This window comes from Carcharodon carcharias, chromosome 21, assembly GCF_017639515.1.
Source record: "Carcharodon carcharias isolate sCarCar2 chromosome 21, sCarCar2.pri, whole genome shotgun sequence".
NCBI classification, from domain to species: Eukaryota; Metazoa; Chordata; class Chondrichthyes; order Lamniformes; family Lamnidae; genus Carcharodon; species Carcharodon carcharias.
The window spans coordinates 47,447,009-47,459,822 of record NC_054487.1 but is presented as its reverse complement, the minus strand read 5'-3'; positions in this window follow the sequence as shown (position 1 = coordinate 47,459,822).

Below are 12,814 nucleotides of genomic sequence, written 5' to 3'. Positions count from 1 at the left end.
GCCTGACAGGAAGCCTGGGTGGTTTGAAAGTTAGAGATTAAAGAGGGGCCAGATTATTTTACTGGGAAGAAAAATTTTAAACTTGTTTAAACTTGGAGACAATCACAGCAGCCTTTGTGTTAACAATGGACAGACTGCGAGTCTTCAAAGCTCCAGAAAAATGTTGAGAATATCAGGTTGTAAACAGTTGTGCTTTAATCTGTCCATTTACTTCCAAGATAAAAGAGAGTTGGGGTCTCAAGGATAGTGAATAGCTAATCAACATTTTTACCTGGATACAAGGCCCATGTGATTCACATTGCCGTGGAGATGGGCAGTGAGAGGAGAAGGGTCTAAGATACTCTCTCTCTGGGAGAGAGAGAGAGAGAGAGCAGCTAGAGGCAGAAAGTTTATGTGGTTCGCATCAGGAATGCAGGTGGGAGGATTGGAAAGACCAAGTTAGTGAGGAGTTAAAACGAGGCTAGAAGATTTACTGAGCTTTAGTTAGAGGGAGAAGTCTCCAGAAAAACTCACACTGTGAAGGACAATTCTGGAGTTAAAAGCTTCCAGGCTGGAAAAGAAAAAGACCAGAAGTAAACCCTTGGGATCTAATAATAATTTTGGACTGGTTCCAGGAGAATTGAATGTCTACTTAACAGATGGTGTAATGCACAATTGATAGCAGGGTTTTCTTGGTTGTGTTTAAAGTTCTGTTCTGTTTACAGTATAAGTTGCCTACAAAAATAGTGTTTAGTAATAGTGCTTTTAATCTGTTTGTTACAGTAAATGTCTTAAAATATTGAATTTGTCATGTCATCCATTAAGCTATTAACTGGAAATTCATGTTTCTTTTTAAAAGCTATCGATATCTACAAGGATTGTAACAGAAGGAAGAAATGTATCGCTGAAGATTCCACTTCTGCAAAATTATTTACAGCAGTAGAATCTTCAGTGATACATTTCTTCCTTCTGTTACAATCCTTGTAGATATCGATAACTTTTAAAAAGAAATGTGAATTTCCAGCAAAATTATTTGCAGAAAAAGTGATAATGAGATGATGAACAAAATGGAGAGCAGCAAATAATATTTGGAATTAAACAATAAGGTTAGTGTTTTTGGTGTAACCATCAATTAAGAGATTAATTTGCAAAGATAATGGAAATTCAACAAGCATGTAGAAGATCATACTGTAAGGCTAACAGTTAGGTGTAAAGAAAACAATGATGAAATCACCAAGTATAATTCTTGAAAGTTTTGAGTTATTTCCTTGTTTCACATTCCACAGGTGGGCTCTAAAAATAATATTGTTTCAACATTATTGCTGAATTTGCTTTTATACATCAATTACAGATCAATTTTGTTTCTTTGTGATTAAAATCTCACTTACAAAATGAAAATCTCCCAATAGAGAATTCTTTATTACATGTAGGGTTCCTGTTGGGGCATTCTCTTGCAGATTTTATGCTGCTTACATTATTAGTGTGAATCAAGTAGGCAGTGATTTCACAAATATCCCACTTATTATATTGGGCATGATTTGAAGTTCAGAAGAAAATCTGGGCTCCACTGCAAATGATCAAGTGATCAAATAGTGAGGTTGACTGAACTCCTGAATTGGACTGAACTGAACCTGACATTCTCAACTTTTTTTCTGGAACTTTGGAGGCTCGCAGTCTGTCCGCTGTTAACACAAAGGCGATTGTTTCCAAGTTTAACCACCTTACACCTTCTTCCCAGTAAAACAACCTGGCCGCTCTTTAATCTCTAACTTTCAAACTATCCAGGCTTCCTGTCAGGCAAACTTCAGAAGAGGTCACATGATCCTCTTCATTTTACCTTAAATTAAAGACACAGTCCCAAAACATAACAACCTTATAAACTTCACAATTGTAATATTTCTCATTATCACTCTGTGCTTAAATATTCTGTAACAATTAAAGCATCATTCAGATGGACTGAAAACATTAGCTGACTGACTTCTGCTTTCTCACAGTAGCTGCCTGAGCTGCTGAGAATTTCCAGCTTTCTCTAGCGTAGTTTTTTGTTTTCGGATTACTTGAAGTGCTCTAACACAAAATAAACAATGAAAACGTTGCAAAAAATACACAGAGTAACAACTGAACCAACATAGTGTGAACTTTCGCTCAAGCATCATTTTCATGACAATAAAGGTCTGGAGTTTCCTCCAGAAAATTGCTTGTTTTTTAAATGGTCCCAGCAGGCTAGTTGGAGGAAAATGGAAAGGGAAGGCCATCCCTGCCCTTCAAATCAAGCAGCCACCATTCCTTCCCCTTCCCCTTCCCCTTTCCCATTTGCAATCATGCCAGCCACTGGCATAGCTTGATCTGCTGCAGATAAATAACCACAAGACGCAGGCTATTTGACTCTAGTCATTTTCCCTCCTGGCTGTCACTGCATTACCCTTACTACCTACTTAAAAAGCTCTCCCCTGTCTCTTCCACCTGTATCTCATAACAATACGTGGGAGGTGGTAGCATAGTGGTATTGTCATTGGACTAGAATTCCAGAGGCCCAGGATAATGCTCTGGGGACCTGGGTTTGAATCCAACCACAGCTGGTGGTGAAATTTGAATTCAACAAAAATTTGGAATTCAAAGTCTGGTTCTCTAATACCCTTCTTTTAGGGAAGGAAATCTGTCGTCCTTAACTGGTCTAGCCTACACGTGGCTCCAGACCCACAGCGAGGTGGTTGACTCTTAACTGCCCTCTGAAATAGCCTAGCAAGCCATTCTCCATTGTATCAAACGCCAGAAAGTCTATAAAGGAATGAAACCAGGAGAACCACTTTAGGCACTGGAAATGACAATGGGAAACACAGCCCTGTTGACCCTACAAAGTCCTTCTTACTAACATCTGGGGGCTAGTGCCAAAATTGGGAGAGCCGTCTCACAGACTAGTCAAGCAACATTGTCATAGACCTGCTGGTGGGACAGACCCAGCAGAGCTAGTGGAACAGTGGTATAAAGTCAGGAGGGAGTTGCCCTGGAAATCCTCAACGTCGACTCCGGACCCCATGGAGTTTCATGGCATCAGGTCAAATATGGGCAAGGAAATCTCTGGTTGATTACCACCTACTGCACCCCTCAGCTAATGAATCAGTACTCCTCCATGTTCAACACCACTTGGAGGAAGCACAGAGGGTGGCAAGGGTGCAGAGTGTACTCTGGATGGGGGATTTCGATGTCCATAACCAAGAGTGGCTCGGTAACACCACTACTGACCAAGCTGGCCGAGTCCTAAAGGACAAAGCTGCTAGACTGGGTCTGTGGCAGGTGGTGAGGGAACCAATAAGAGGAAAAAAACATATTTGATCTCATCTTCACCAACCTGCTTGCCATAGATGCATCTGTCCATGACAGTATTGGTAGGAGTGACCACCACACACAGTCGTTGTGGGAACGAAGTCCCGCCTTCATATCGAGGCTACCCTCCATCATGTTGTGTGGCACTACCACCATGCTAAGTGGGATAGATTTTGAGCAGATCTAGCAACACAAGACTGGGCATTCATGAGATACTGTGGGCCATCAACAGCAGCAGAATTGTGTTCAATCACAATCTGTAACCTCATGGCCCAGCATATCCCCCATTCTAACATTACCACCAAGTCAGGAGATCAACCCTGGTTCAATGAAGAGTGCAAGAGAGCATGCCAGGAGCAGCACCAGGCATACCTAACAATGAGGTGTCAACCTGGTGAACCAACAACACAGGACTACTGGCATGCCAAACAGCATAAGCAGCAAGTGATAGACAGAACCAAGTGATACCACAAGCAACGTATCAGATTTAAGCTCTGCAGTCCTACCACATCCAGTCATGAATGGTGGTGGACAATTAAACAACTCACTGGAGGGGAGGCTCCACAAATATCCTCAATGATGTGGGAGCCTAGAAGATTAATACAAAAGATAAGGCTGAAGCATTCGCAACAATCTTCAGCCAGAAATGCCAAGTGGATGATCCATCTCAGCCTCCTCTGGAGGTCCCTAGCATCACAGATACCAGCCAATTTGATTCATTCCACATGATATTAAGAAGCAGCTGAGGGCTCTGAATATTGCAAAAGCTATGGGCCCTGGCAATATTCCAGCAATAGTACTGAAGACTTGTACTTGTGAACATGCCGTGTCCTTAGCTTAGCTGTTCTAGTACAGCTACAACACTGGCACCTACCCGGCAATGTGGAAAATTGCCCAGGTATGTCCTGTGCACAAAAAACAGAACAAATCCAACCCAACCAACTACTGTCCCATCAGACTACTCTTGATCATCAGTAAAGTGATGGAAGGAGTCATCAACAGTGCTATCAAGCGGCAGTTGCTTAGCAATAACCTGTTCACTGATGTCAGTTTGGTTCTGCCAGGGTCACTCAGCTCCTGACCTCATTACAGTCTTGTTTCAAACATGGACGAAAGAGCTGAACTCCACAGGTGAGGTGAAAGTGACGTCCTTGACACCAAAGCAGCATTTGACCAAGTGTGGCAACAAGGAGCCCTTGCAAAACTGGAGTTAATGGGAATCAGGGGGAAAACTCTGCGCTGGTTGGAGTCATGCCTAGCACAAACGAAGATGGTTGGCGTTGTTGGAGGTCAATCATCTCAGCTCCAGGGCATCACCGTAGGAGTTCCTCAGCGTGGTGTCCTCGACCCAACCATCTTCAGCTGCTTCATCAATGACCTTCCTTCCATCATAAGGTCAGAAGTGGGGATGTTCACTGATGATTGTGCAATGTTCAGCACCATTTGCGACTCCTCAGGTACTTGCAAGGAGCCAGTTTTTTGAAAAATTGGAGGACATTGAATTTTGGACATTCTCCCTCTTGAGTCATTTTTAAAAGTCTGCACGATTGATTTGGGGCTGTGAATGTCCTATTTTTCAAGAAACCACAGATCAACAGAGATGTCCAACAGAGACCTGGAATGGGAAGTGATACTTTGTATATCTAAGTTAAGAAGGAACTGCTGTTGCCAAGCTAAAGGTTCTTGCTGATTGGTTAAAAACATCTGACCTAAGAGAAGTATTCTTTGAACATCTTAGTCTTAAAAAAAATCTCTCAGGAGAGTGAATGTCAGTCTTTGGGTGTGTGGCGGGGCTTGGGGGTGCCTTAGAAGCAGGCTGCAAGAAAAACACTCTTACAGTTTTGCCACTAAGATTGAGACCATCAAAGTCGTAAGTGACAACCTATGCAGCGGAGGCAAAGATAAACTTTCCTCCTCATCTTCTCGATCTGTCTGCAGCATTTGACACAGTTGGTCACACCATCCGCCTCCAATGTTTCTCCACTGTCTGGATGACAGTGGGACAGAGCTGGGTGGGACTGCTTTCGCCTGGTTCCATTCTTATCTATAGAATTGTAGTCAGAGTATCACCTGCAATGGTTTCTCTTCCTGCTCCTGCACCATTACCTCTGCTGTCCCCCAAGGATCTCCCGTGCCTCCTCCTATTTCTCATGTACATGCTCTCTCTCAGTGACATTATCTGAAAACACATCGGTTTCTACATTCACGTAGGAACATAGGGGCAGGAGTTGGCCGTTCGGCATGTCTCATCTGCTCCGCCATTCAAACAGATCATGGCTGATCATCTACCTCTGCCATTTTTCCCCACTATCCCCATATCCATTGATATCATTAGTCTCCAGAAATCTATTGATTTCTGTCTTGAACATGCTCAATGAGCTTCCTCAGCCCTCTGGGGTACAGAATTCCAAAGATTCACCATCCTCTGAGTGAAGAAATTCCTCCTCATCTCAGCCCTAAATGGCCTGCCCCTTATTCTGAGACTGTGTCCCCTGGTTCCAGACTCACCAGCCAGGGGAAACATTCTATCCACAACTACACTGTCACACCCTGTAAGAATTTTGTAAGTTTCAGTTAGATCACCTCTCATTCTTCTTGAGAGAATACATGCCCAGTTTCCTCAATCTCTCCTCATAAGACAATCCCTCCATCTCAAGGATTAGTCTGGTGATCCTCTGTTGCACACCTTCTATGGCAAGTATATCCTTCCTTAGATAAGGAAACAAAAACTGTACACAGTACTCCAGGTGCAGTCTCACCAAGGCTCTGTACAATTGCAGCAAGACATCATAGAGTCATAGAGTTTTACAGCATTGAAAAAGGCCCTTTGGCCCATCGTGTCCATGCCAGTTATCAAGGCCCTATCTACTCTAATCCCATTTCCAGTACTTGGCCCATAGCCTTGAAACGCGATAGCATACAAGTGTTCATCTAAAAACTTCTTAAATGTTGTGAGGGTTCCTGCCTCTACCAGCTTTTCAGGCAGTGAGTTCCAGATACCCCCCACCATCTGGGTGAAAAAAGTTTTCCTCAAATCCCCTCTAAGCCTCTTGCTCCTTACCTTAAACCTCTGACCCCTGGTTATTGACCCCTCCACCAAGAGGAAAAGTTTCTTCCTATCTACCCTATCTATGCCCCTCAAAATTTTGTACACCTCAATCAGGTCCCCCCCTCAGCTTTCTCTGCTCTAAGGAAACCAACCCCAGACTGTCTAGTCTCTTGTTATAACTGCAATACTCCAGCCCAGGCAACATCCTGGTGAATTTCCTCTGCATCCTCTCCAGTGCAATTACATCCTTCCTATAGTGTGGCGACCAGAACTGCACACAGCACTCCAACACCATCATAATGTCCTTGCTCTTGTATTCAATGCCTCGACTAATAAAGACAACTTTCCTATATGCCTTTAATTACTCCACTATCGCCAGCTATGCCTTCAGCTGCCAAAGCCCTAAGTTGTTTCCTATTTCCTCCCTAAACCTTTCTGTCTCTTTTTCTGGTTGTCTGGGTGGATGTAAAAGATCCCAAGGTACTATTTCATAAAAGAGAAGGGAGTCATCCTTGTTTTCCTAACCATAATCTATCCCTCAATCATCATCACACAATTGGATAACCTGGCCATTATCACAATGCTGTTTGTGGGATGTTGCAAATTGGCTGCTGCATTTCCTACATTGTGACATTGGCTACACTTCAAGAAGTACTTAATTGGCTGTAAAGTGCTTTGAGGCGTCGGGTAGCTGTGAAACGCGCTGTATACAGTAATTCTTTACTTCAAATCTTAATTGTGATCCTTAAAATAGCTAGGTCAAGAGAAACAAGTGAATTATAGGTTCCCATAGGAATCAATGTATAAACTAGAATTAGTTCTTTTGGACATTTCTCGCCTGGAAAAACTCAAGTTGAAATACTGTGCAGTGTATATACAGTACTGTACATCCTAAAAGTTTTTTTAAAATGTATTCTTTCACAGGGTGTGGGCATCACTGGCTAGGCCAGTATTTATTGCCCATCCCTAATTACCCTTGAGGAGGTGGCGGTGAACCACCTTCTTGAACCGCTGCAGTCCATGCATTGTCAGCACATGCACTTTATAAAGTTAGGAAGGGAGTTCCAGGATTTTGACCCAGCGATAGAAATACACACTTCATATTTTATGTTTTACTTTAAAAACATAATGCAACAGAAGCACAATATAGTTCCATAAAAGTTTACAAATAATTTTGAAGATTTACAACAAGCAATTGTCATAAAAACCCTTGAAATCAGCCAAGGCAAAATCTTTCACACTTACCTTCTTGAGAATTACCTTTTTGTATCATAGTTAATAGAACTGCATAAGAAATACACAACTAGCGCACACTGTCTCAACCTGTGGTAGCATGAAAATTTATTTGTGCGCTTTATTCAAAGAATCAGAAAGAATCAGAAACAATCTACCCTCTGCCAATTACAGAGAAAGTTCAACAACGCACGTCTTTGAAGTCTCTTTGTATTTCCTGATACTCCCCGCCCCACACCTCTCCGCCCACCCCAACTCTGAGTTGCAGAGTTTAATGAATTGGCGGAAATCCATTGAGATGTTCATACTTAAAAACAGAAAATGCTCAGCTGGTCAGGAAACATTTCTGTCCAACTTGCAGGGTTTTTCCAGCATTTTCTGTTTCTAACTGCTAGCAACTTCAGGAGTCTGCACATGCGCTGAATAATGCAGAGATCAAGACATTGATGTCAGCGAATCTTTGCTTTTCCAAAGAATATGCTGCTGAGGTCTCTTAAGAAATAATAAGCAATAAGTGAATTGCCAGAAACTTCCACTGTTATGCCTTTAAGTTTGCTGAAAAACCCCTTGAAAAAGTTACACCTTGTTGAACGAAGTGTAAATGGATTTTTAACAGTGTACTAACTTTACAATTACTGCTAAATGACTGCACTGGCCCAGAAAAGTTAATTTTATATTTGTAGAATATCAAATTATTCCAATATGATAAAAAAAATCCACATATCCTCAGAATAATAATTTTTAAAATAACTGTATTTTAGTTTCTATCTTAATCCAATCATAATTATTTGTTTTGCTATCTGAAAATTTAAGTTAAAAGTGTGAAGCATAATTATTCTTTTCATTCCTTGGTTTTCTGTCTGTGAGAATACTGCAAAGTGATTGGTCGCTTACCCTGATTGTTGACATCACTGTTGCTGACTGTCTGGAGATCCTTTTGACTTGTCACCAGACTTAAATTGTCACAGGAAAGGGGAAATCCATGCTGCAGAGATCACTAAATCTTTTTGGGCATTGCTTCGCCACTGGCCATAAAATGTAGCCCAGTAGCTCAGCTGAGTGAAGTGAGCAATTTTACGCAGAGCCTGCTGATTGCAGAAGAATTCTAATGAACTATTAGGTGGCCTAGATTGGTCATCTGGCATGGCCGCATGGACAAAATGATCCTCCCTGGCATTCTTATCCTGGAATACAAATGGCCAGAACCCAAGAGCAGACACATGGGTAAGAATTTCCCCCCGTCAGGGGGGAAGTGCAGGAGCGGGCACGCCTCCAATCAGTGCCCCCAGTCGGGGGCGCGCCACCATTTTACATGGGTGCGCCACCATTTTACATGGGCAGGCCAATTAAGGTCCATCCAGCGTGAAGACTAATTATGCTTCACACTTTTAACTTAAATTTTCAGATAGCACAACAAATAATTATGATTGGATTAAGATAGAAACTAAAATAGTTATTTTAAAAATTATTATTCTGAGGATATGCGGTTTTTTTTATCATATTGGAATAATTTGATATTCTACAAATATAAAATTAACTTTTCTGGGCCAGTGCAGTCATTTAGCAGGCGCTATGTTCTCCCTGTGCAGGTGGGGGAGGGGGGGTTTCCCTCAGCCGAGAGTGAGCTCTTTCACATATGCGTGTGAAAGAGCGCACCCATCTCGCTGAAGCTAGGTGCTGCCTCAGGGAGATTGGCGCCAAATTTAAAAATGGTGAAGGGGCAGAAATAAAACTTCCCTGATGTGGCTCCTCATTTGACACTGTCACATGAGTTGGAACTTGTCCATTGCTTTTATTCAAACATTTATTAAATATTTTAAAACCTACATGAAATCTCATCCCGCCCATGGATGAGGTTTCCTGTTTTTCCTGAAGCCCGTCAGGGCTCCCGGCCTTCCCGCCAACCCTAAGGTTGGATGGGCAGGTCCATTAATGAGCTTAATTACTTTTTAAATGGCCTCAATAGGCTGTTGACAGGTCAGCGGGCGCACAGCTGATTCAGCTGCACCCCCCACTGACCTGAAAATTGAAGTGACGCGGGTTGACGTCGGGAGTTCCACCCAACATGATCCCGAGTCATTTTACATGTCAGTGAGCGGGCCCCGTCCCCGCTCGCCGACCTTAATATCCTGGTCATGAGTAGCTTGAGTGACATATTGCCTTGTGCACTGGATAACCAAGAATAAAAATTAAAATGAGACTTGCATTTATATAGTGCCTTTCATGACCACAGGATGTGTATTTTTTACATATATGTCCTGTTCCTGTGTACAAATAAAGTAATTTTCTTCAGTGGTAACACGTTTTTCTTTGGATAGATGCTTACTGTCTTTCAAAAATGGAGCGTGCTGCTTTGATTACAAAATATCGAAATCCATAGCTCAGTGATATTTGAGTTTAATGTGGTCCAGTTCTGCCATTTCAGTTTAATAGCATTTAAGAAAAATTTTGGAGAACATTTTTTTGTTGAAGCGTGTGGTTAGGGTCTGGAATGCATTGCTTGACAGTGTGATGGAGGCAGATTCAATTGCAGCTTTCAATAGGGAATTGGCTAAGCTAATGAAGAGAAAAAAATGATCAAGATTATAGAGAAAGGTTGGGGGAGTAAAAGGAAATGAATAGCTCTTGCAGCGAACAGGCACGGACTCCATGGCCTGAATGGCCTCCTTCTGCATTGTAACCATTCTATGATTAGCCACATCACTTAGGCTTTAAGGATAGGGGAGATGATGGCATAGTGGTATTGTTGCTGGACTATTAATCCAGAGACCCAGGGTAATGCTCTGGGGATCAGGGTTTGAATCCCACCATGGCAGTTGGTGGAATTTCAAAAGAAAAATCTGGAATTAAAAGTCTAATGATGACTATGAAACCATTGTCAATTGTTGTAAAAACCCATTTGGTTCACTAATGTCCTTTAGGGAAGGAAATCTGTCATCCTTACCTGGCCTAATGTGACTCCAGACCCACAGTAATGTGATAGACTCTTAAATGCCCTCTAGGCAAGTAGGGATGGTTAATAAATGTTGGCCTGGCCAGCGATGCCCACATCCCATGAACAAATAAAAAAAAAACGATCACTATTTTCCTCATCTGAATCAGTTCCACGATCTTCGCTTCTTCTCACTATGTATAAAGTCAGGATTAGTTTCCGGATTGAGTACTTCAGAAACTTGCTACCAGTTGAGTGGATAAAAGCAAGAGGCTTTAATCCAATGAACCTTCAGCTAGCACACCACATATGGACCTCCAGGATAGGCCTGGGCTGTATGCTCCATATTTGAGACCTAAGTGCAAAATCTATCTGGTTAGGAACATTAACTAAAGTCCTTGTTAATCAAGCTGAATGTCCCACAAAGCACTCATTACATTATTGGAAACCATCCACCTGCAGAACAAAAGAGGCAACCTCAGCCATGGTGACATGTCTGAATTTAATATTGAGACCAGAGAAACTTAATGAAGCAAAATGAAAAAGGTGTTAAAAATCACACCAACTCATAAAGACCTCATTGCGGGCCAAAACAAAAGCACCAGTGATAAACCCCATGGCGTGTCTAAGGTGCTTTATGTTTATGTTTTCGGGTGCTACGTCTTGGTGCTGCCCCCTTTCTGGGAGTGGCATCTGAGACAATCTGCTGAAGACAGCCTGAGATTCTGCTGTCCTGTTGGCCTCAATGACCTTGGTGGTTGTCCTCTGGCCCGTGGAGCCTGTGCTGGTCCCGCCTGGGAGGGTGCTGCCTGTTCCACAGCTGGCATCTCCCCAGTCGTCGCAGCCTGGCTGGATGCAACGGTCACTGGCAGAGGGGTGGAGGAGCTGCTGTCCTTTTCCGGAGTGTCCTGAGAGGAGCCTGCAGAAACGACAGGCAGCTGCTGCGCCGACGTGAGGTCGCTTCGGACCTCCCTGCTCACTGTGGATGGATGGGCACTGAGCTGGGACATTTGGTGCCCAGGCCATCTCCCACACTGGCACTGACTAGCTGAGGTCAATGCCGATGTGAGGGCTTGCTGGTCAGAGTGCATCCCCAGGAAGCCCTGATTGGTCTCCTGGAGGAGCCTCTCCACAAGAATCACCACTCTTTCCGTGGAGAATGCATGGCGCTCAGACATGAGGCTCATTGCATCAGCAATAGTCCATGTAGACCCCTCCACCATGGACACCAAGCCAAGAATAGCCTCATTTATCTCCCCCAGATGCTCCGACACACCCAGCCACATTTCCTGTGTTTGCTACGTCGCAGACAATTCCAGAGGCACATCATCAGGTACCGACTGAGCATGTGCCTGGTCCCCAGTAGTCCTCCGACTGCTTGCGCCATGAGCACTCTCTGTATCTCCTCCAGCGACTGTGAAGTGCCCTCATTGCAATGCCCCAGGACACTAGCCGATGTTCTAATTCCCACCAAGGTGCTAGTATCTGCGCTGGTACCTGCCTAGCAGAAATGGTGTGACGCTGGTGAGACTTCAGGGCCCTCAGGTGTGAGAGGGGGCCTCTGCTGCTCCTGCTCCTGGCCCTGCTCCGTTGATGCTGAAAGGAAGAACAAGGACAATGGATCAATCAATGCGGAGACAATGACAAAGTGCATCCCTGTCCCCTGGATCATTATGCGCTCATCCTTCCATAATCAATGGTCAAGACATGTTGCAAACTTCAATCACAGAACATTTAGCAGTGCCATGGCTGCTGGAAGAATAATGGTGACCTCACTGATAGGCATACATACCTGCCTGTGGCACCACAGCCTCACCAACAGTGGTGGACCTGGGCGCATGGAGCCTCTCCAAATCTAGGGTCTCCTGCTCGAAGCGGCTGAGAATCACTAACTGTGCTGGCCCGCTGCCAGTCCTCACCCGCTCGGCAGCATTATGTGCGTTCTTCTCCTGAAAAGGAGGGAAGAGCATTGATTAGTGCTACTTGTACCTGGACTCTCTTTGCGGACGGCCCACTCCAACCAGAGTGGGACATTGCAGGGCTTCAGTGCCTCCTCACGCCGCAGCTGCCGAACAGTCACACAAAGATATTAGGCCTGTCCCGCAACCCCCCCACCCCCTTGGCCACATGCTGCGTACATCACATTAGGCACCACACTGTCTAACCTTCCATAGCAAGGAGGCGCAAGCACGTGGAGCGCAGAGGACAGCAGTTTGAACGGTGCCACGTCACCTTGAAGCTCCCCTCCCAGTATGTCATCACCCTGACTTTGACATGTCCTGGAGTTCCAGCACTGC